At 36.0% G+C, this 24678-nt stretch overlaps 1 long non-coding RNA gene across 1 annotated transcript; it reads left to right on the top strand.

Moving 5' to 3' along the window:
* Positions 1-9749: 9749 nt before the first annotated feature.
* On the top strand, positions 9750-12384 carry LOC107003481. Its single transcript, XR_001454673.2, has 2 exons — positions 9750-10495; positions 12013-12384. It is a non-coding gene; the product is annotated as an uncharacterized LOC107003481 (long non-coding RNA).
* Positions 12385-24678: the final 12294 nt, after the last annotated feature.

The following is a 24678-nucleotide window of genomic DNA, read 5'->3' on the forward strand; positions in this document are numbered from 1 at the left end:
AAATAAAATCTGCTGCTTAAAACGACTAAACAGGTCGTTACAGGGCGTCAGTTGCATCCATATACCAACACATAGAGGTTTGGTCAAGGGTCCATTTTTGAAGGTCTCTATCGCAAACGACGACTGCACAGGATGGCCATGAGCAGTTCCCGTCGTTTGACCTTTGGCCCGTTGGTCGGGGGTTCGTAGGTCAAGGACACTGTTTCACTGATAAGTTTAAGTTGGGAAAATTAATTAGTTTGTTAGTTAGGGTTTTAATTATTGTTTAGGGTTTGGTTAATTAAGTTAGTGAAATGACTATAAAAACTACCCTAAGCCTAAACCTCACTTAACTCTCATAATTGTCAAAACCCAATTGCTCTTCCTTCTCTCCACTTTATCTCTCCCAAATAAACTCAATAGAAGACAAAGGTCAATAGGGTTATAGGGCTGCAAAGATCAAGTTTTCTCCATCAACCTTCATCAATTATCAAGGTATGGGAACCTTTCACCATTGGGATTCCTTTCCCCAAAGGGTTCTTCAAAAATTGATTTCAAAAAGTTGAGTTTCATGTAGGTTTCCTTCCAAACGAGATTGATCTTGTGAATTGCTTTGTTTATGATTAATTTTGGTTATTATGAATATATTAACATTTAGTATGATTCAATTATACTACTTCTTGATGAATTGACGTTGTTTGTGGAAGATGAACTTTTTCCCTTAACCCTAGGTTGTGATCTTGAATTGAATTATCTAGTATGGATACAATTGGCTTGGTTAATGTGTGAATCACTATTCTATGTTTTTAATATACCAATTTATGAGTGAATTGGTATTTGTTGATGGTAAGACCATGATGATAGCTTTGGAAGAGGAAGAGGTATGACTTTGTGATCTTCAAACCTTAACTTTATTGTGATGACTTTTACCTAGTGTGGGTGATTCAATTGAAGTATGTGTGTTGTGAATGGATTTATTAGGATAGTATGATGTTGATACTGAAATGTATTATCTTATGAATTGTGAGATCGTGTTAAGGTTGTAATGATATAAGGATGATGTTGACTCATTTGTTGTGCATTACAATAATGTGGTATATGGTGTTCATCTCACTATAAGGGATGCATTGAAACTTGATTCTAATACAATTCCAAATTACATAATTATGATGATATTCAAGGAGTAGTCTCCTACGACCTAAACTAAGTTATGCTTATTAATGAAAGCCATTTTAAAAAGGGACTCTAGCTTAACACCGAGTAAACAAGATGTGAGCAGTGACACCTTTCAAAACAGAGAAGGTAGGGTGCACCATTATACTCAAAGATATTGGAGACTATAATGTGATGTACATAAATAGGGTCCCAACTACATCTCGTAGTTCTTGAACTATGTTGCCCCCATAAGAATACTAGCTAGTGGATCTACATAAATTCTAGTTCATGCTTTGGTACTACCTTCGATGGTAGTCCGCCTTCTTTCGATGTAGGGTTCCATGACACCGGATTCCACATTAGGTCATGTGGTGTATGTTGGTTAAGGCAAGTGTTCCCGAAATTAAAATGAAGTAAACACTAACTAGGGTGACTAATGAGGTTTGACTAAGCCTAGGTAGGGGTATGTGCCTTGCACTAGTTTGCATTGAGGAAAGCCTTAGGAGGTTGTTCTTGTGTTCTTATAACATATATGTAATGTATATATTGACTTTACATGTTATTGTCTCTATATGATGATTTCCTTATGAGCATGATGTTGGGTTATAATGCTAATGTATGATGATGGTTACTCTTGATGTTATGTTATGTGAAGTTAAGCATTTCTTATGGTCCTTTGTTTTGGTTTACTTGATTAACTGAGGTTATAGGGATTCGCTTGATCATTGCACTTGTTTAATGAGGGGATATGGGTAACGGATTTGTCTATGTTCAAATGTTATGAAGTTCTTATATATGTCTTATGTTTATACTATGATGTAGAGGTTGTTTGGCTATATCTATGTTGAATTGACTTTATATTATTGGTCTTGTGTTGGATATTGTATTAAGGATTATGTGGTTATTGGTTCATATGATTCCTAATTGTTTATAAAAGTTAGATTTTAGAGTAAGTTGGCATATCTTTACAAATTGTCCCTTTCCAAGCATGGTTACTATGTTGTGAGTGCATTGTTCCTATACTTAGCACAAGTGATGTGCTAACCCCATTTTCTCCCTTTCCCCCAACATTTTAGGTTTCGGTCGTTGACCAGGTTTAGACCATTTGAAGAAGACTTGGATCCTCATTCTCCAAGATGGGTAGATCCTCACCACTTCGAGGTCAATGCCACTTTCTAGCATTGGATGTTGATTAGTCTTAAAGACATTTGTTCATTTCCTTTCATATGATTACTAAGATTGTATAGCCTATATGCGACTTTTATTGTATTGATGTATAGTCTATGCCAAATTTTTATACTCTTGTTTAGATTGTTATGAGATGAGACATACGTTTTAATACTATCTTGTATCTTATATATATATGTGTCATAAAAGTAGAAGACTATGTAATCTTCTAATACAAAGGGTCTAATTATACTCGATATAAATATATTATGCGTATGCGAGAGGTAAGTGTAAACCTCATGATACTTATAGAAGAAGAGTGTTTTAAATTTTCCGCATTTAGCCTATGAATTTAATGATGTATGCTAAGAGGATAGTCCTAGTCCTTATTGAGGACGGCGATGCTGGTTACGTATAGGGGGTGTTCCCCAAATGTGTCAGTGCCAATAGAAACTCCCCCCCGACCAAGGTTCGTGATTAAAACTGCTTCTTCTCTAGGTATGACCAGGTCTTATAGATGTTATATGCTGGAAGAGTTGGCTCATGGGGGGCAGAATAAGACCAAGAAAAGAGGCCAACAAGTTAGGCCGAAGCTGAAGAGTTTTGGCGGAAAATGCAGCCAAAGGACTATTCGATTGTGAAGCATCTAGAGAAGACTACGATTCAGATATCTATGTGGGCCTTGTTGACGAGTTCACAACTACATAGGAAAGACCTGATGAAGGCTTAGGATGACATGTATGTGTATGTGGGCACCGACAACAACAATGGAGCAGTTATGATCAACCAGGTCATCTGAGGCAAAGAATCAGTTTTTCTGGCAAAGAGTTACCCTTCGTAGAGAGGATACACAACAAAGCTTTTCATGTCACCATTGCATGTCGAGAAAGGATTATAAAGCGGGTCTTGGTTGATGACTGATCCGGTCTCAATATTTGCCCACTATCGACTTTGAGGCTGCTAAAATTGACTAGGGAAAGCTTCAAGAGAATCAAGTCAATGTGAGGGCTTATGATAGGGTGCAAAGAGACACACTGGGGATAGTAAACTTCATCATTCAGATGGGTCCTGCAGAGCTCAATGTGGAGTTTGAGGTTTTGGACATCAACACTAGCTACAACCTTCTTTTGGCAAGGTCTTTCATCCACATGGCTGGGGCTGTTCCTTCTACCGTTCACCAAATAGTGAAATTCGTCTGAAAAGATCAAGAGATGGTTACTAATGGTGAAGGAAGCCATTCTAATGGGTCTGCGCTAATTGTTGATGAAGTTTCCCGAGCTGCAATATTTACACGGTGGAGCTTGTAAATGCCACTGATGATTATTTGTCTCTATAGCCTCCTATGCCTTCTGTATACAAGATTTATCGCAATTGTGATGCTTAAGAATGGTTTCGAACGAGGCTTATGGTCTGGAAGGAATTTTCATGGAGTTGTCGAGCCTATCCAAATTCCCGCTAAAGGAGAAAGGTTTAGTTTGGGGTACGTCCCTACAGAAGGTGAAGCAGAGATGAAGACCAAGAATGACTATTCCTCATATGTATTAGTCATTTCCAGCTCGAGGGTATGACGATTATGATGGCCTTGGGGAAGGAGTCTGGGCCTTTTTGAAGAAATTTATGCTATTATAAAAGATGAGGTCGAAACATCCAGTATCTGCGATGCTGAGCCAGCGGAGCAACTGCAGAACTAGACCTCCATGCCACTATTGATTCCCTGAACGTCTTAGGTAGAATATACATATATTTATGCATCTTTTGAACATCGATAGTAGTCTGAAAGAGGCCCGAGACCCATCATTTTGAAATTTTTAATTGGTTAAGTTTTTGAAATTCCCTTGTGATTTTAAAAAAGGCAAACCCTCTGCCATGGCCAAAGTTTGCACTTGTTTTGAGATTTCAATGAAAGCCTCTTTTGTTGAAAATTTGTTTATTTACTTATTTGCTATATATATTTCTCTAACTTTGTCTGTTTATGATTTCAGTAATATTAATTTAAAATCTGCCAATGTCATGTCATGTCAAGAACCAGTCAAACAAAATGAGGCAGGTGATGATGAATGTGAAGATAACGAAGAAGAAACTGAGGTTCCAGAATATGTCACTAAAGAGTTTCGACAGTATGAGAATCAACATAAGCCAAATTTGGAGGAAACTGAGACTGTGAATCTTGGAGATGAGGAGTACGTCATAGAGGTCAAAATTAGTGTCCATTTGAATGAAGTTCAAAGAAGGGAACCGATTCATTTTCTTAGTGAGTGCATTGACATATTTGTATGGGTTTACAACGATATTCTAGGGTTGAGTACAAATGTGGTGTCCCATATGTTGCCGATTAATCAAGGTTTTAGTCCAGTAAAACAAAAGACTTGGAAGTTCAAGCCTGAGTTAAGTTTAAAGATTAAAGAACAGATTACCAAACAAACCAAGTATCAATTAGTGGAAGTGACGCAGTATCTGACTTGGTTGGGCAATGTTGTTCCGTTTATCAAGAAATATGGGAAGATTAGAATTTGTGTCGATTACAGAGATCTAAAAAAAGCAAGCCCAAAAGATAATTTTCCATTGCCGAACATTCACATTCTAATCAATTACTGTGCTACGCATGAGATATCATCGTTTGTGGATTGTTTATAAGTTATTACCAGATCTTGATGGATGAAGAAGATATAGACAAGACAACGTTCATTTTGCCTTGGGGTGTATACCATTATAGGGTGATACCGTTGGTCTTAAAAATGTCGGGGCTATTTATATGAGGGCTTTGAGGAACATTATCCATGAAATGATTCAAAAAGAGATTGAGGTGTATGTATATGATGTCATAATCAAATCCCGCGAGAGTTCGAACCACTTGACTCATTTGAAAAAGTTTTTTGATAACACATGTCGTTACAACTTGAAGTTAAATCCCGACAAATGTACTTTTGGGGCCAACCGGCAAGCTGTTGGGGTTTATAGTCAGCAGAAAGGGAATTGAACTAGATCCTTCCAAGATCATAGAAATTCAGGACCTACCACCTTTGATGACGAAAAAGGAAGTGATGAGTTTCCTGGGAAGTTTGAAACACATCAGTCTATTCATAACTTCGTCCACCGTGGTGTGTGAGCCTATCTTCAAGTTATTGAAGAATGATGCTTTGACAAAGTGGAATGAAGAATGTCAGACTGCATTTGATGCCATCAAGAATTATTTGTCTCATCCACTAGTGTTGGTTCCTCCGCGAGAAGGGAGTCCATTGTTGCTATATTTTTCTATCTCGAATAATACATTTGGGTGCATGCTTTATCAACATGACGAAAAAGGGATGAAATTGTGAGCTATTTATTATTTAAGAAAGAAATTCACTCCATATGAGGATCATTACTCTTCTGGAGAGAACTTGTTGTCATTTGACTTGGATTGCTGAGAAGTTAAGACATTATATTTTTTCTTATACAACATACCTCATCTTTAGGATGGACCCGATGAAGTGTATTTTCTAGAAGGCGATGCCGACCAAAAATTTGGCTAAATGGCAGATTCTTTTAGGTAAAGTTGATATTGTGTATGTGACTCAAAAGCAATAAAAGCACAAGCTTTGGCTGATCATCTTGTAGAAAATCCTTTCAATGAAGAGTATGAACCGCTCAAGACTTATTTTCTCGATGAAGAGGTATCATTTGTGGGTGAATATATTGCTAAAGCATACCCTAGTTGGAGAGTATTCTTTGATAGAGCGACAAATCAGCAAGGAAGAGGTATTGGAGCGGTCTTAGTATCAGAATCTGGTCAGTACTATCCTATGGCAGCTAAACTCCAATTTGATTGCACCAACAATATGGCAGAATACGAAGCTTGTATTCTTTGGTCGTAGATGGCCATTGATATGAATGTCCATGAGTTGCTAGTTATTGGAGATTCAGATTTGCTGATTCATCAGCTTCAAGGAGAATGGGCTGTGAAGAGCCCGAAGATCACACCATATGTGCAATATATATAGAAGTTGAATAAAAGATTTCACAAGATTGAATTCAAACACACTCCACAAGACATAATGAGTTAGCTGATGCTCTTTCCACCATTGCCTTAATGATTAAAAATCCATATACTAGTTATATCGATCCTCCGGATATAGAGGTAAAAGAGCATCCAACCCATTGTTCACACGTTGAACCAGAACAAGACGGCTTTCTATGGTATTTTGATATCAAGAATTATTTAGAGACCGGAACTTAACCTGAGAATGCAACATTTAACAAGAAGAAGTCGATACGCCATATGACTCTCAATTTCTTTCTAAGTGGGAAAATCGTTTATTGGAGGACTCCAAATTTAGGTCTTCTCATATGAGTTGATGCCGTTGAAGCTGCAAAGATTCTTGAACATATACATGCCAGAGTTTGTGGTACGCATATAAATGCGCTAACTCTAGCAAGGAAGATCCTTCAAGCCGGTTACTTTTGGATGACTATGGAGCATGATTATTGCATGTTGTTGCAGAAATGTCACAAGTGTCAAGTGTATGGTGAGTGCCGCCTCGCAAACTCAATGCTATGAGTTCACCCTGGCCATTCGTAGCTTGGGTCATGGATGTCATCGGTCCAACTGAGCCAGCCGCCTCTAACAGACACATAATCTTTTTGGTTGCCATTGAGTACTTTACCAAGTAGGTAGAATCAGCTTCGTAAAAGTCGATGACCAAGAAAGTTTTAGCTTATTTTGTTTGAAATAATATATTATGCAGGTTTAGAGTACTAGAATCCATCATTACTGATAATGGTGTGAATATCAACAGTCACTTGATGAGAGATATCTGTGAGCAGTTTAAGATTACTCACCGAAAACTCAATCGCTTATTGTTCTCAAATGAATGGAGCTGTAGAGGCTGCCAACAAGAATATCAAGAAGATTTCTAGGAAAATGATTGACAGTCACCGAGGATGGCATGAGATGTTGCCATATGCTTTGTTGGGATACTGAACGACTCTCAGAAGGTCAATTGGAGCTACTCCATACTTGTTAGTATATGGAACGGAAGCAGTCATACCTGCTGAGGTTGAGATACCGTCTTTGAAAATCATCTGAGAAGACGAATTGTGTAATGCTGAATGGATCCGTAAGCGGATTAATCAATTAATGTTGATTGACGAGAAGAGAATGGTTGCTATTTATAATGGTTAACTATATGAACCGTGAATGATTCGCGCTTTCCATAAGAGAGTAAGAGCAATAATTTTTAAATTTAATCAATTGTTCCTTAAACGCATTTTCCTCATCAAGATGAGTACAAAAGGAAATGTGCACCGAATTGGCAAGGACCTCACATGGTTCGCAAGGTATTAATTGGAGGTGCTTTGATCCTGTCGGAGATGGATGGCAATACGTGGCCAAAACTGATCAACTCAAATGTTGTCAAGAGATATTATCTGTGAAGCTTCAGTTTGCATTCCTGTCATTTCCTTGTATTACTTCTACTGGCTCGTATTTTCCTTGTTTAAAACTTAATCCTTTTTTGTAATGAACTATGTCTCACCTGAATTCTCATGAATGAGATACGTAAGAGGCCTATGTCGGCCTCGGGAACCCCATTTTATCACTTTTAATAATAATTTATTGAACTACGTTCAACGTAAATTCTCAAGAATGAGATATGGTGGTGGCCTATGTAGGCCTCAGTTTGTTTCTTTGTAACTATATTACTTTTGTTAACCTTTAAGGAGGAGCTACGTTTAACCAGATTCCTGCCTCAATGGGATGCGTAGGCGCCACAACGGTTTGGTCATATCTCTTGTAAGATTTCTATTTCTCTTTCCAATAAAAATTCGGACAGAATTTTTTAAAGGGACTAAAAAATTCTCGAGAAGAAGATTTTCCTCAACAAGTCAAGAATGAAGATACACCGAGATTAGCATCTGGGAAAGAATTTTTGAGAGGATCTCAAAAATTCCATAACTGGCTTGTTTACATTTAGAAATAAGCCAGGACAGTTAACTGGGACAGAAATTTTGAGGATGACCTCAAAATTTCAATATGGGTTTATCGACAGTCTAGAGAAAATGAACCACAGGTGCGGGCAACATAAAAGAGGATGCAACACAACGTGAAACTTTTTCTTAGAAGTGAACTAGACATAGTCCAAAGCGGAGTGTCAAACTCTTGGGACACGGGCAGAGGAACGACTTCCACAATCAAACCACACCCCTATCAGAATGTATGTGAGTTTTTCTTTATGTTAGTCGGTTTCAGTTTTGCATCCAGAAATTTTGGTATCTACCGAAATCAACTTTGCAATCGAAGTGACATACACCAAGAACTTTGGAAATTATGTCCATGTAAGTTCTTATTTATGGGTGTGAAGTGCACCATATTCATGGCTAAGAAGTTACAAGCCTCTTTTTCATACTCGACTTAATTTGTTAGTTGTCCAAATTTAAAGGTTATCTAATATAATAGATTTACTTTCAACCGATCAAGTCAAACTACAAAAAACATGATTCCGAAGGTAAGTATATGTAGGCGGGATTGATGTTTAAAACTCGGTTGTATTCTAACATTTACTCTTAAATCTTATTCTCAAGCATTCCGGTCCCTTCATAATTTCGTATCGGGACGACTTTTGAATTATTTTAGAATAGTGTGTTAAAGCATGCACATCGAACTACAAGTCACCTGAATTCTTATATAGACTAAGATATATAGGAAACCCATTTATGGGGTTCTACAATAATTCAAAAAGTCCGTACCAAATCCTTTATTTTCCAAGGGATGAATATATGGTCTGTCAAAATTAGATTAGTCAACTTCATTTTCCTCGAGTTTCTTGCATCAATCAAAGTAAAATGAGGGACAATTGTTGACACCCAATTTTGGACCTCCACAATACAAATTGATCATTGAGCCTTTTAAATTCCAAATGAGTAAAAATAACTGACCTTATAAAATTTAAAATATTTTAATTCATGTTTAAGTAGCTTTAGTCGATTTTATAAATTTTTTGAGTGATATATATTGCTAGTTTAGTTTATTTTATAAAATATTAGAAAATCATCTCAAAAGGATTTTAGTTTTACTTAACGCTTTATTAAATTAATTTTATCTAATTTAGTAATTTTTTAATTTTGAGTCATTAGTTTACAATTAAGTTAATTATTTTATTTTGTTAAGATTAAGAAGCTTGTTAATTAATTAATATTAATTCGTCTTATTTATATTTTAGTCAAACTTGACAATTAAGCTGAATTTGACTAACTTCTTAATTCAAATTGGCTAAGTTTCAATCCCTTAGAATGTTTCTTAGTTACAAATCCAGCCAACTCCTTTTATACAATACCCCAGCCCACTTCAAACTACAAATCAGTCAAACCCATCTTAAAGGCAAGTTAGTGGGCCCTCTTTTTAAATTTCCTGTAGCTCAATATTGCTCCCTAAAGCCACATTTCTAAACCATTCCCTTTCCATTCTCCAATTCCCAGCCCAAATCTCCGACCCGGCCCACTCCTTATCCCCTTCCCAAAAGAAAATTCATCAACATTCTTTTCCCCTTCACACGATAATAACGTGCAACAACAATGCGTAGCAACCCGAAATTCCCAGCGAAAAAAACCTACAAGCCAGTTGTGCGTGATATTCTTCCTCCCCTGTTCCTGTCTTCATATGGCTACAGCAGTAGAAAGTACCAGAAAGGCACACGATTTGCGTCCTTGCATCCTCCAGATGGAGCTACGTCACAACAAGGACGCTTGGGATCGCTCCCAAGCATCTGTTCCCCTTTCTTCTTCTAGTTTGAGTCGAATTTTCAGAAAAAGATTCCTGATCAAAAAATGGAAAAAGTGTTTTTGAATTGAAATGGGAATGGGCCCAATCTCCTCTGTTTTCACCCCCAAAATCGAAACCTAGTTTTCCCTATATATACTATCTTTGGATTCACTGTTAAGGGGGATTTTTTTTCGGTTGGCTTCTTTCTTTTGGTTTGAGATTTCTGGAAAAATTGGGAGAGATTCTTGTAGTTGAAAGAAAAAAAATTAGAAGTGAGTTGAGGCAATTTTAACTAAGGGAGAGAGGATAGTTCAAGTAGTTAGTCAAAAAAATACATGTAAAATACATTCGAGAAAGGGTAAACTAGGCATTTTTGCTTGCTATTGTATTCGTGATTATGTGGTGGAACTCTCCGTCATTACCCTGCTTATTCTTGTCTTGGTCGCTGCTTTTGAAAAGGTATATGACCAACAACTCTTTTATTTATTTAGTTTCTGTAGATCTCTAGACTTGAGTTGTGGTCTGTGTATGTTTTCTAGATTGTTCTTATGTGAAGTATGTAAAGCTAAATGTTGTCGTTAGTATCCGTTTCACATTTTTCTGAAATGGTAGTTAAGATCCCATTTTCAAAATGACTTGGTACCTATTGTCGAAATCGTCTCTCTGTTTACATTTTTCAAATTCGTAATCATTATCATGCTCGCCTCTAGTATTATTTCACTGGATGGTTATGATATTATTTTTTTATGCCTTCGCCATGTGCCTAGAAGGATTCCAAATACATTAGGCTGTTGGACTTTGGTTTCCCTGTGCATATAAGTTTATTTTGTTGAAGTTGTGTCCTTTAAAAGCGTGGTTGTGAATCTGTTCATATCCTTTTCGAATTGGCTGTTTCCTAAATATAACTTAGGCCATTTTGATGTTATTTAATGGTCGAAAATCTTAAAACTTTAGTCATTGCAATAATCACCCTGCATCTTCGTATCCTTTTTATGATATATTGTTTCTTCATAATCTATGGTGAAATTAGTCTTCTTACTTTTGGATTAAGTTGATAGTATGCTCTTACAAACTCTCTGTATGCCCCCTTTTAATTTGGTCATGATTCATTTCTATATTTCGATCTTGAAATATTATTTGGTGCCTTGAGATCTTGAATTTAGTGGATTAATTTGATATATGTTGGATGAAAAAATGTTTTAGTATAGTCTGATATGTCTTGATGTTTAAATTTGTAACATGGCTTGACGATTTCTTGCGGCTTAGCTATGCGTATCTCTAACCTTCTTTCCAAATGACTTGACCATTTTTTTAGTTTCGACTAAATCTGCGAAAGTATATGTATTTATTCTAAAATCGGTCTAAGTAAATAGCTTAGTTGCAGACCATTTTTTCTTGCATTCAATGTCGTTTGAATAATCTGAAGTGCTTGCTTGACCCCCTAAGTTATATTATGCTTTATTGGTGTTATCTTCTTCAAACTAAAAAAAATATAATAATAATAATTGAACCTTATCATTTTGTCCTCTATAGGAAGTGATGTAAATAATAAAAAAATGTTTTGTTAGTCCAAAAGTTTGAACTTTTGTTGGTTGATTAAATTAGTATATGTTTACTTCACTATGATATTAGATTACTCCTTGATATAATTCAAAGAAAAAAGGTTTGGATATCTATTTGTTCAATGGTCGGTGCCTAATTTGTCTATATTTTAAGTTCCAATTTAAATATGTGTGAGTTTATATGGTTATGCAAATAATAAAATATTCATTCGTCGTACTTTAGTTGATTTTCCTTTATCAATAAATTAGATTTCCTCCTCCTATATATATTCTTTTAGCATTATGGGTTCATTTATTTTCTTGTGGTGATGCTGAATTTATGTTTGATTATCATAAACAGTATTTTATTTGATTTATATTGACTCAAAATTGGTTCTTATAATGATTACATTTTTTGCATGCGAAATCTACTAGGGTCCTCATAGACTTTGGCTTGACATCTTCCTTTGGGCTATGGAGGCCCAATTCCTTTTACTCGAGTCAAGCCTACAAAATCGATGAACAGGTCCCGAAGGAAAGGAAACCAAAGTGGAAAAAGTTGAAGAGAGTGAGCCATAAGAGTCCAATTGTTTTTTTAAAATTTTGTATTTTGCTATGTTGGGCCTAAGCCCCCTTATTTTTTTTTATCATTATTGTATTCTGAGATTCCTAGGAAAGGTAAAAAAGTGGGCCTAACGCCCAAATCAAAACGAAATGGGTCCAAATATCGGTTCAGGTGGACTGAAATACGATTTGGACTCAATTCTCTCTCCCTCACTTTTACTTTAACGCGTATTTACTTGTTAATAGTCGTTAGCCTTAGGGTTAAAGATTTAAATCCCGAAAGACTCCACCTTGTTTTAACCACTTAATAAAATCAACCAAGTATAAATAAACTTGAAATAAATTTTGCAAGTCAAATCTCATTTAGATAGTAAGTTGATATTTCAAGGATTTTAAATGAATTGCAATGAGTTAAGTTTTTTAGCCAAACAAATTAGTTGTCGGATAATCGCAAGTAAGTGAACGTCTTAGGTGTTTTCAAAACCTTCTTAAGATGTTAATAATAACCCTCGGACCCCCTTTAACACTCTTTCAATTTGATTTCCTGTTTTACTCAATTGGAAGAATAATTTTTCTAGATTTTTCTCAAAAATTAAGTGGCGACTCTACACAAGTCCAAACTACAGAAAATATATTTTTCTTAAATAAAATAGTATCTAGTAGAGGATATATGGGTGATGGATTTCCTCCAAGTCTCTAAGCTGCTATAGGGGCAGGGGGTAATGGATTACCTCTTCTCTCCCCAAGTGCCGGTAGATCAGTAGGTGTCGGAGGCAAAAGATACCTTCTGATCTCCTAGGTGCGGGTCGAGTAGGGTCTACTGGGGCGGGTGACTTACTCTTGACTTTAATTCATCTATATGGTTGGGATTGCACAATTAGTACCTTCTCCTGCATCTACATCGGCTTTTCGATTAGCGGTAGTCAATCTAGTGACAAACATCATTGTAAGCATATGTAAAGGATGAACTAGACTTGAATACCTAATATTCTACTCTATTGCACGATTTTTCAAATTAAAGAATGATAACTATCATTAAATTCCATGTAGCCTCTTTGTTATAAGTTGATACACAACACAAATATAAGCAGCACTTTACTAGTTATCGTCCTGGAACTTGATGTGCTCTCATGCCAAGTCTGTCACACCCCAAATCCAGGGAGGTGAAATAGGTATATGGTGCCTCACCAGAACAAGCATATTAGACATAACTCATATAATTATACTACTTAAGTACTTGGGCCAATATGACCAACATATACACCCTTATGCCCAAGCGATAAGGAAAGTCGAAAGGTCCAACAAGATCTCTTTTTGGGGCTAACTTCCCAAAAATCAACCCAAAAAGAATCTGGACAAAAAACCAACAAGAACAAAAGAAGGAATGTAAGTTAATAGTTAGGCTCACATGGACATACAAAACATCCAAACCCATGCTAAAGTTCTACAAGCCTCTAAGAGTTTCTTAGTATCATATAGTTAGTACAGGGTCCGATCTACCTAGTAAAAGGTACATATGAATTACAACTTCAAGCAATAGACTCAGGAGCTTCAGGAGAAGTAGAGTTTACCAAAAAAAAATGCAAAATGCGTCATTCACCTATAGAAGAGGTCTATTGAAGCCTCTACCTGAACCTGCAAAGCTACAACATGAAATGCAGCGCCTCCGATAATGGGGTGTCAGTACAAACAACATGTACGAGTATATGAGGCATTAATAGAAATATTAAAGAGAATAATAGTTATAAAGAAACTTGAGGACCTCATTAGTCATATAACTTGCACTCAACTCTCTAAACATCATACACACAAAAAATTGAAATTTATGGCATAAATGTATCTCTAAGATATATGAGTATCGTCATGGGCTCAAAGGATTCAGTGTAATAAATGGGGCATTACCCATTATAATATAACAAATGGGCATTGTACTTTATACTCGTTATCTCTAAAAGGGTATTAATTTTGAAAGATGTATTTGATACTCTTTCCATGAGAAAAAATTATGTCTGATTTTCTTCTTAATAAATCAAGCTTCAAACTGATTATTGATTATGATCAATATGTAACTGTGAAAGCGAGTATTTTTTTGGGAAAGAAGTATGCTTGTGATGAGATGTTCAAGTTGAATGTTGAAATGAATAAAATTTGTACTTTTATTTACATGCTCTCTTATACTAATTTTGGGCATGCTCATTTAATATATTAATAAGACTTATGTTGGAATCATGAGTAGGTTAAAATTAATCTTAGTGATTAAAAATATTTTAAGAAGTATGAGGCTTGTAGTAAAGACAACATAACCCAAAGACCTCATTTTCAAGTGAAAACCAAAACTACTTTATTAGATTTAGTTTACATTGATATATGTGAACTTGGATCTAGAATTTTAAATCGTATAGAAAATATATATTTTATCACTTTAATTGAGAGTCCTATGGGACGTTAAAAGGAAGGTGTAGGATCATGGATAAGTTTTTGAATTTTTAAGTCCCAGTAAGTTGCCCTAATAGTGAACATGACGAGTCATAGTATGCTCTACGGGTCATTGATAGTTCAAGACTTAGTGTATGTTTTGGGCTTAAACTTGGGTTCTACGAGTTAGGTCTACAAGCTATAGAAAATTAGGAGGGTCATAGGAAGGTCTCGTGGAAGATCCACGGATTTTTCAGGCCTATGGATTTTTGGTTATAGGATTCCAGAATTGTTTTTGCTGAATTTTTTCATGGACGTCCGTTACGACCTTATTAATGGTGTCAGTTGGTCACGATGGGTAAAAAGACACATTTTCAAGTTAAAATGAGCCCCAAGGCAGGAAAAACCAGATTTTACCAATTTTCATGTGATATAGTCCATGAATTTTTAATAATAGGATTCCATGATGTTTTTGCCAAAATTTCTGATAGACGTCAGTCACGACCTTATTTATGGAGTTACTTTGTCTTGAGGGGAATGATGAGTCCATGATTTGGACTTATTTAGGGCTTTATTTCGATAAATTTTCTATTCTCAAATGCTTGTATTACGTCAATAACTAACGTAAAGTCCTTGATTTTCAAGATTTTGGATTAATGAGCAAAAACGAACAAGACAGCTGAAAGAACGAAGAAAAAAAGGTCTGGTGATCGCCTAATCCATTGAGTAAGTCGCCGAATGGCTATTACCTTTACTAAAGTTCAAGTGTACAAATCCTTGAAGGATAATATGAAGCCGGAGATAGAATGGAGCAGTCAGCGTATCATAAAATTGTCACGCGATGTAGTGTTGGATTGACCAAAGTAACAAAACTTAAAGGTTTTGAAGGCCAAAATAAAATGGCGATGGAACTGTTAAACGGGCAGATTCCGATTGCATCAGTGATCCCGACTTATTGCTCTGAATGGTCCTTCACATCACACTTTTGGATACTATGAATACATTTCCAAACATTATATTGGAGAGATTTTTCATTATCTAGTAATATAATTTTTAGATTTTGAGTTTGAACTTTGAGTATTGCGACAAATTTTTTCTTAACTTTGAAGATCTAATGTTTTCCTTTTTGAGAAACTGAAAGTGGATATTGAAGATTCTTCAAGTTAGACTTGTGTTAAGAGAAGATTAATTATACCAATTGATGGAAACACATTTTGGTAACATTTTCTATCTTTTTATGATGTCTAGCTAAAACCCCAATTCTTGAGGTGTGATTAAGGGTTGATTTAGGTTGAGAGTATTGTTAATTGTTAGTGTAAATGTTGTTTAAAAGCGATTTCATTCTGTAATTGTGGTCTAATTTAAAGGGTTGTAGTTGCAAATGAAATTGTACCTTTGTGGTTTTGGGTTGCTCAAGAGAGAGGTTTTAAAACCAAGATTATTGAATCTATGCTTTGTAGGTATTGGTTTGTCATGGGTTCATCTCAATAGAGTGAATCCTAAACAATTTTCCACATTTTCAAATCGAGAGAGTGAATGGACTAAAGCGTAGGTTGTTCTTAATTGCATGCTTGTTGGTGTTCGAGAGAAACAAACTTGATTCGGGGTAAATTGTTCGAGAGAAAGTTTACCCCCAATGATGTCTAGCTTATTCAAGAATTTACAACTATTTACTAACAGTAGCAATTACCCACATGTTTATATTAGCCTATAATCCTATAAAAACCGAAGACCGTTTCAATATTGTTATTTTTGTGTTATTTGTTGTTGTTATAGTTGATAGTTAAAACTGATATCCCTTTATTTGACACTTTTGTCACCCATAAATTTGAATCATCCTTTTATTCATATATGTCTATTCATATGGTTGACTTGAACATATTCATACTTTGCTATTGATTTTTAAACACGTACCACTCTCTGTGGGATTCGACCTAAACTCATTTAATAGGGTTATATTACAGACTAATGATCGTTGGTCCTTATAGAATTTGAAGAAGTGTTCTGATAGGTAGAATCAAAATGGCACCGCGTCAGGGGAGTTGTGATGGTTAAGATTCTTAGTTAAGTTGAATTTTGTTCTTGATAGCTATTGTTGAATTTACTTCTTATTAGTTTTGGTCTTTGTGTTGCTATATTGACCAGATATTGGAGTATATCTGGTAGCAATAGTAATCTAATGGACCACCCTTACTTTAGAATGCTGATGCTTATGGATAACATCCTAAGTCTTAGACCTTAGAGGGTGAATCAATTCATGGGTTATGGCTGAAGTTTAAGTGACCCTACTGCAGAATGCCCAACTCACGAAATCCAAATAAGATGCTTATACAATGTTTCTACCGGGGTTGGCCCCGAAATAGAATAGTGGTTGACAAAATCTTTATAGGTAGTCTCATCCATCTACCTTATACAGAGTAGCTTAAATCCTTTATTAAATGGCCAAGACAAACAAAAAAGGATGAAAAAGACCAAGAATTTGCCAAATTGTTTACTCAATTTGATGTCTTGGCCAAGAAAGTCATGGAATTGGAGGTACTGTCAAAAAAGGACATGTACATTCACCCTCACGAGCATCGAATGATGAAGAAGCAAGATGGTGGACGAATTAAAGAGATCCTCTTACTCACCCTACACAAAGTCGAAGAGCACGAGATAATGTTAGAGGATGTAAGAGAGAATTATTTGATGATAAATCAAATGACCACCTCTCATTCCATGTTCATTCAGGTACTAGTGTCTCAAATGAACAAAGTGTTATCTTGTGTCTACATAAAACCAGCAGAGGGGTTGCCTTATGGAAGTAAGGCAAACATCACAAAATGAAACCTAACGGGAGACTTACATCGTGCCATAACGTTAACTAACACGCTTCTTGGGAGGCAACCCAAGTTTTATTTGCTTTATTTTTATTTTTAAAATAATGATGTGTTGATTGAGCCTGTTAGAATGTGGAATGTGTTTAAATAGTTCAAATTGGCAAGCCAAAAGTCCAGTTGGCGCATTGCCAAAGAGGTCGGTGAGACTGGGAGCTAAATGTCAAGTTGCTGACTAGTTTGACGATCAGAATTTTGTCTGCCATTTGGACCCCCACTTCAATAAGAGATCATGTAAACCTCAGCGCGGTAAGTTCCCATTCGGCATGTCGCCGAGTGGCTTAGTGAGCAAGAGTAATGTCACTGAATGGGTGAGAATCAGACAACTTTTAAAGGCTAAAGATTTAAACTTTCAAATTCTTTCACTTTCTCTCACTTTTGAACTTTACAAACTCACAGCCGCACATTATTTTCTGTATTTATTGCACTTTTATCATGTTTTGGTTGTCAAATTTGCGTTTGGAGTTGGATTTCTCTGTGGCGTAACTTTTCAATTTATTAATCGACATCTATGGTTGGTGTTCCGCAACCCAAATTAAATTTTAGCAATTAGTACTCATTTCCAATGATTTTAATCTGAGTGACGTGTGGTGGAACTCTAGAAGTAATTATAGTTATGTGTGCCTATTCAATTTTATTATCTTACCCGTAAAGTCTATAATGTTGGTTTTCCAAGATTTCCATAATTAAATTGATCAAAATCATAAGGTTGTGCTTGGATGTTGTTGGGTCTAGTCAGGTGAAGTCTACGTAACTCACATTTGTATAAAATGACGTAATCTGCGTAATGATAGAGCAGTTGTTGCATTCTTAAGGGAAAAAGTTGTCAAAAGGTCAAAATTGGCAAAATAGGGAGAAATCTGAGTATCCAGTGGTAATGGGTGGTATGGGTCTTCATTTTATTTTATGTGTTCAAGATTTCATTTTGTTTTTGGGAATTGGCGGGTTGAATTTATGTAGTTGGGTTGAATGTAGGCACGTTGGGACATTTGGTGAGATGATTCAAGCTTAATGAACGACTTAACGGTTCGCCAAATTCCCCTTTTAACCTTTACATTATTGTTTAAACTTAAGAAAGTTTCTACAACTTTTGGTAATAAGTCTGAATTCGTCGAGTGCACTCGGTGACTCACCGAAGGTCTTCCTTGATTGCCCTTTGTTTGTACCCGTAATCTTTAAAAGAACTGTAACTTTCGATTGGCTAATCCTTGCTCACAGAATGTCGTCGGCAATTCAGTAAAAGGCCTTTCATATTGCCGACTTGCCAATATTTTTTAAGATTCTTGAGGAAATCTTTTCAGCGAGACCGATCTACCTTACTAAAGAGATTCGCCATGTTGCCGACCTATCTACAACTATAATTTCTGTGATTTTTCTTTAAATATTCCTAACTTTTGCTAAAGTTTTGCAGATTTGACAAGGATAAATCATGACATGCCACCCCAAAAAAGAGCGCGCGGTATCACAATCAATGAAGGGGGATCAAATCCTCCAAAGAAGGAGAGAATAGAACCTTCCAGGGAAGGTACATGCAAAGGAAAAAGGCTCGTAGCTGAGGCCCTGGAGCACATCAACTCGCAAGCTTCATTATCCGAGCCAGATGATGATCAACCTCTGCAGCCTCGACAGACAAAGCTTTGTGGTAGATCTCGTCCTGACCCGTCCTGGGTCCCTGCTACTACCATTCCTCTTACAGCTAATGCAATACAAGCTCTGGTACCTATTATAGCTCCCGAGCCACCTTTGGTTTCTCCTAGCAAGCTCTTTAATAGATTGAAAATGTATAGGTGTCGGTCTATTTTTGAGAAGTTTATGTCTATAAAGGTTCTTGAGAAAAGATAGTCATGAGTGTCTCACTCTAGTACCATCACGTTGGGTAGTTTACCAGGCTCGGGGGTTTATACATCGCTACATGGATGTGAGAGTTTTACTCAGCATATGTGCTGGTCCCTAAAATTATGAAGAATACAAGTGATTTCAGATTGGTTAAGTCGGTCATAGTCCGAGGTAAGGAAGTCGGGTGTAGTGGCAACAATATTAATACTATACTTAGAAGATCTCTAGGTGATGCACATGTGTATGAGGGTTTGCCTATTACTTAGTCCCTAGATAACTTAAAGGTCTTGTTGGCCATGTTGATTTTTGATACAACCCCGAGGTGGATAGAGGCAGGAGTCTCTATCAAGAAGAGGGACTTGAATGTAGATGCACGTTATTCGTTTGGATTCATCAACAACTCTATTATACCTTCGCAAAATGAGTTTGTTCTTCGTCTTCCTAAGGCATCCAACCTTCGGTCAATTCTTTCTAAGAAGAGCATCACATGGGTCTTATTATCATGCAAGAGATGTCCATGATGGCCAAACAGAGACAGACTTCTGTACCATTGCCAGTCCTGATCAGAGAGTTTTGCCGATGTGTTGGAGTGCCCTGAGATGATATGAGAGATATTAAGGTCACTCCCTCCATAGATTTCAGGTGTATTAAGGCTGAATACACTCAAGAGGAGGCAGACAGGATGAGAGCAGAACCGATAGATTCCTCCCTAGAGGTGGACATGGATTTGATACCTACAAAGGCATCTTTGACTACTCCAGCCTCCAAGTCTTCAGGTATAACTACTAATACTTTACTTCATAGGCTCCGGGTTCCTCTATCTTGACCTATCCCTCCAAGAACACTCAGGGTATGATCTTGAAGATGGGACACCTGATTCATTGAGATAATGTAATAGCGACCCAACTTGAGAGAGTTATCCCATAAATGATTGAGGTTGCCATCCTTGCTGCACTAACCCCCCTCTAGACTTATGTTGATGAGTTGATTGTGTGAGTCACCACTTGTAAGACTGAGAAAATCTTCTGAGGTGATGGCTTTGAGAGTCGAGGTGGATGATCTGTAAAAGAATGTGGACTATCTCAAGTCTACAGTCTTCACCACCTTGGTTGAGACAGCTGATATAGAGGATGCCGCCGGTAGATCTAAGATTCCTCCACTTGCCACTAGATATGTACAAATGAGTGATATTGCAACTAGTGAGTCTCAGATAGAAAGTGATGCAAAGCAATTAGAGATGCATGATGTTGAGGTATATGACGATCTCGCAGACTTAGAGGATTTGATATTCCCGAACGCTCGTCAAATCTCTTTGAGAGACACCACCATGGATGGGTCTACTGGATTCTATCCTTATGAGATGACTTTGGGTGCTGAAACCTAGGTTTAGAGCACTACTACGGACACTGATGCCCAGATAGATGGAGTGTCTACTAGAAGTGATTCCCTTTTTACCTCTTTCTCTGTCTTATCTTGTCTTTGACTTATGGATATTTTATTTCTTCCATTTGAGTACAAATAGATCTTTTATGGTGACACCCACATTTCTGTGATTATTGTTTTTCTTTGTATATTGGGGTTTTGAGCTATAAATCATATTTTTGCACTATTTTGTGGATGATTGAGCTCGTGGATCCTTGTTTTAATTGTAATTCGAAACCTTCCAAAAAATTTTGTGCCACCTGTTGTTTGTATTTGAATCTGATTGATCTCTTCAAATTTGAGTATCGATCTTAATCAATTCTGATGACTTGAATAGTGCTTATAATCAAACAAGAATAAATGAGCGTCTACGATGAGGTTAAGTGAAGTTGCATAGGCAATATATGAACTTTTGGAATCTAGTTATGACTATCTAATTTTCAAATTGAGTCTCTTGTAATGAACATTGCATACTAGTGAAAGTGCGGAGTAATGTTTGACATCGGTGTCGATGACTTATGTGTTTATGAGCTTACTGTGAACCATGTGTGATAACACCTAGAATTTTCCCCATTTGTCCGATTGACTAAGTGATGGATTCTCTTAAAATGATCTTAGGAAACTTTGAAGAGTGTGAAACAATTTAACATTACATCTCTTTTGTGGTCAACCTTGTGAGTGTGTGATCCTTACTTGAACACCCTTTGAGCCTTACCCTTTTTCATGGCAAAAAATTAATGCAAATGAGACCTTTCTTTATCCGTCCACCCTTATTCCTCATGAGATGTGGTTTGTGTGAATTACAAACTTAGGTCAAAAACCTAAGTCAGGTGAAAAGAGAAGGTAAATCAAGAAATGCAAAAGAATCCCCTTGAAACATGACTTTCGAAAAAGATGGAACCCCTCCATACAAATAAAGTGACAAAAAAAGAGAAAATAAAAATAATGAAAAAGTTTTGAATAAAATTGTGATAGTTAACAATAAATAAGGGGTCCGATATTTCATGAAAAGTGAATAATGGGGTGAATTGTTGAGCAAAAATGAGAACGATGAAGTATAGGGAAGAAAGTGTTTTGCATACCACATTTCATGAGGTAGTAGCTAATGAGCCTAAATAAACATAGCTTCACACTGAACCCCATTACAAGCCTTGAAAAGACCTTTATAATGTTGATTGGAGAATAAGGGCAAACCTATGGGTAGAGTCATTCATTTGTTTAACTTTGTCAGTGTGTGCGTTGATTGTGATTACGGAACTATAAATTTTTGAACCATTGTGTGTGTATACGGACAAATCCTTGTGTGAGGGCATTTGAGTACCATTTTTGAGCTTGAACTTGCATTTGAAGAAAATATTGTGAACCTGAGAATCTTTGATAATGGTGAGTCACAACTTAAATCATTGAGTGCATAATTGATCCTTGCATGAGTAAGTTGAGTCTTTTTGTGTGCACTCATAATTGAGACATGTGTAGCAGTATTTGAGACATCCCTTTTGAAACGTTGAACTTGAGTTTTACTTGAGAAAAAATAAAATTTTAAATTTGGGTTGTTGATGAGTCCACAATTTGGACTCATTTAGGGCTTTATTTGGATAGATTTTTTGTCTTCAAATGTTTTATGTCAATAACTATCATAAAGTCCTTGATTTTCAGAATTTTGGATTAAAGAACAAAGTACAGACACTAAAAAGAAAAAGGGAACAAGAAAGAGGAAAGAAAGAAGAAAAGGAGTCCTGGTGATTGCCTAATCCATTGGCGAGTCGCGGATTGTCTATTCCCTTGCTTAAAGTTTCAATTTTCCAAGCTTAGAAAGGATAAAGTCAAGTCGCCGATGCGATTGAGCAATCGGCGTATCACCGAACGGATCCACTATGCAGTGTTGGATTTCCCAAATTTACAAAACATGAAGATGTTGAAGGCCAAAGTAAAAAGTCATTTGAACTGATCAAACGGCCGATCACCGAGTGGATCGGCGATCCCGACATGTTGCGACGAATGATCCTTTGCAACACACTTTTGATGACTATAAATACATTTCCAAATATTATATTTGAAAAGATTTTCCATTATCAAGTATTATTATTTTTAGATTTTGAGTATTGAGACAAATACTTTTCCTTAGCTTTGAAGATTTGAAGTTTTCCATTTTTGAGAAATTGAAAGTGGGTATTGAAGATTTTTCATGTTAGACATGTGTAAATACAAGATTAATTGTACCCCGTTGATGAAAACAAAGTTTGGTAACAATTTCTATCATTTTATGGTGTCTAACTAAAACCTCGATTCTTGGGGTGTGATTATGTGATTATGGGTTGATTTAGGTTGTGGGTATTGTTAACTGTTAGTTAAAATACTGTTTAAAAGCGATTTCAATCAGTAATTGTAGTTCAATTTTAAGGGTTGTAGTTGCAAATGCAATTCTACCTTCACATTTTTTGGCTTGTTCAAGAGAGAGGTTTTAAGACCAAGATTACTAAATTGATTGTCTTTGGGTATTGGGTATTCATGGTTTCAGCTCAAGAACGTGAATCCTAAATTTTTTTTCACACATTTAGCTTGAGAGGGTGAATAGACCAAAGCATAGGGTGTTCTAAGTTGCATATTTATTGGTGTTCGAAAGAAACCAACTTGATTGGGGGTAAATTATTTGAGAGAAAGTTTATCCCACTAAAGTCTATCTTATTCACTGATTTACAACTATTTACTAACAATAGCAATTATCCACACGTCTATATTCATCTATAGTCTTATCACATCCCAAGAACCCATTTCAATATTGTTATTTTTGTGTTATTTTCTATTGTTATGACATATAGTTAAAATTTAAACATCCTTATTTGAAACTTGTGTCACCCCTAAATTTTAATCATGGTTTTATTCATAAATGTTTATTCCTATGGTTGACTTGAACATATTTGTACGTTGCGATTGAATTTTTTACACCAAATTTCTTCATTGATGTCTTGCACGACCTTATTAATTGTGTCAGTTGGTATCAAGGGCCAGACAGACACATTTCAAGTTAAAATGAGTTCTAAAAGAGGAAAAACAAAATTTTAGTGATTTTCGTGTGCTATAGTCCATCAATTTTTGGTAATACACGATCCAAAATATTTTTGCACAACTTTTTCATGGACGTGCGGTAGACCTTATGAATGGCGTCAGTTGGTCCAAATGGAAAAATATGTGCATTATCAAGTTGAATTGATCCTTAGTAAAAAGAAAAAACCAAATTTTACGATTTTTATAAGCTATAGTTTTTGTATTTTTGGTGATACAAGATTCCATAAATATTTTTACCCAAATTTTTCATCAAAGGCTATTATGACCTTCTTAATGGAATGAGTTTGTCTTGAGGGAAAATGGGCGCATTTTCAAATTGAAATGAGTCACAAGCAGGAAAACTCATATTTTACAAATATTCGTGTGCTATAGTCCATGTTATTTTGGTGATAGGATTTTAGAATTTTTTTCCTACCAATTTTTTGCCTAACTTATTAATGACGTTAGTTGGTCCTAAGGGAAAACATGTGCATTTTCAAGTTCAGATGAACCCCAAAGTAGGAAAATAGATTTTTCTTATTTTCGTGTGATATAGTCTATGTAATTTTGGTGATATAATTTAAGAATTTTTTTACCAAAATTTTTCATGTACATTAGTTACGAACTTATTAATGCTGTCACTTTGTCCTAAAAAATAAACGGGCGCATTTTCAAGTTCAAATAGATCCAAAGTACGAAAAAAACTCAATTTTATTATTTTTTTTGTTCTATAGTCCATCGATTTTGGATATAGGATTCCAAAATTGTTTTTTGCTGAAATTTTTCATGTACGTCTACTACGAACTTATTAATGACGTCACTTGGTTTCGAGTGAAAAACGGACGCATTTTCAAGTTCAAACTATGTCTAGATCAGGAAAAATGAGATTTCACCAATTTTTTGTCTGCTATAGTCAATGGATTTCTGTGATAGGATTCCAAAA

Source organism: Solanum pennellii, chromosome 11, assembly GCF_001406875.1.
Source record: "Solanum pennellii chromosome 11, SPENNV200".
Classification (NCBI taxonomy): domain Eukaryota; kingdom Viridiplantae; phylum Streptophyta; class Magnoliopsida; order Solanales; family Solanaceae; genus Solanum; species Solanum pennellii.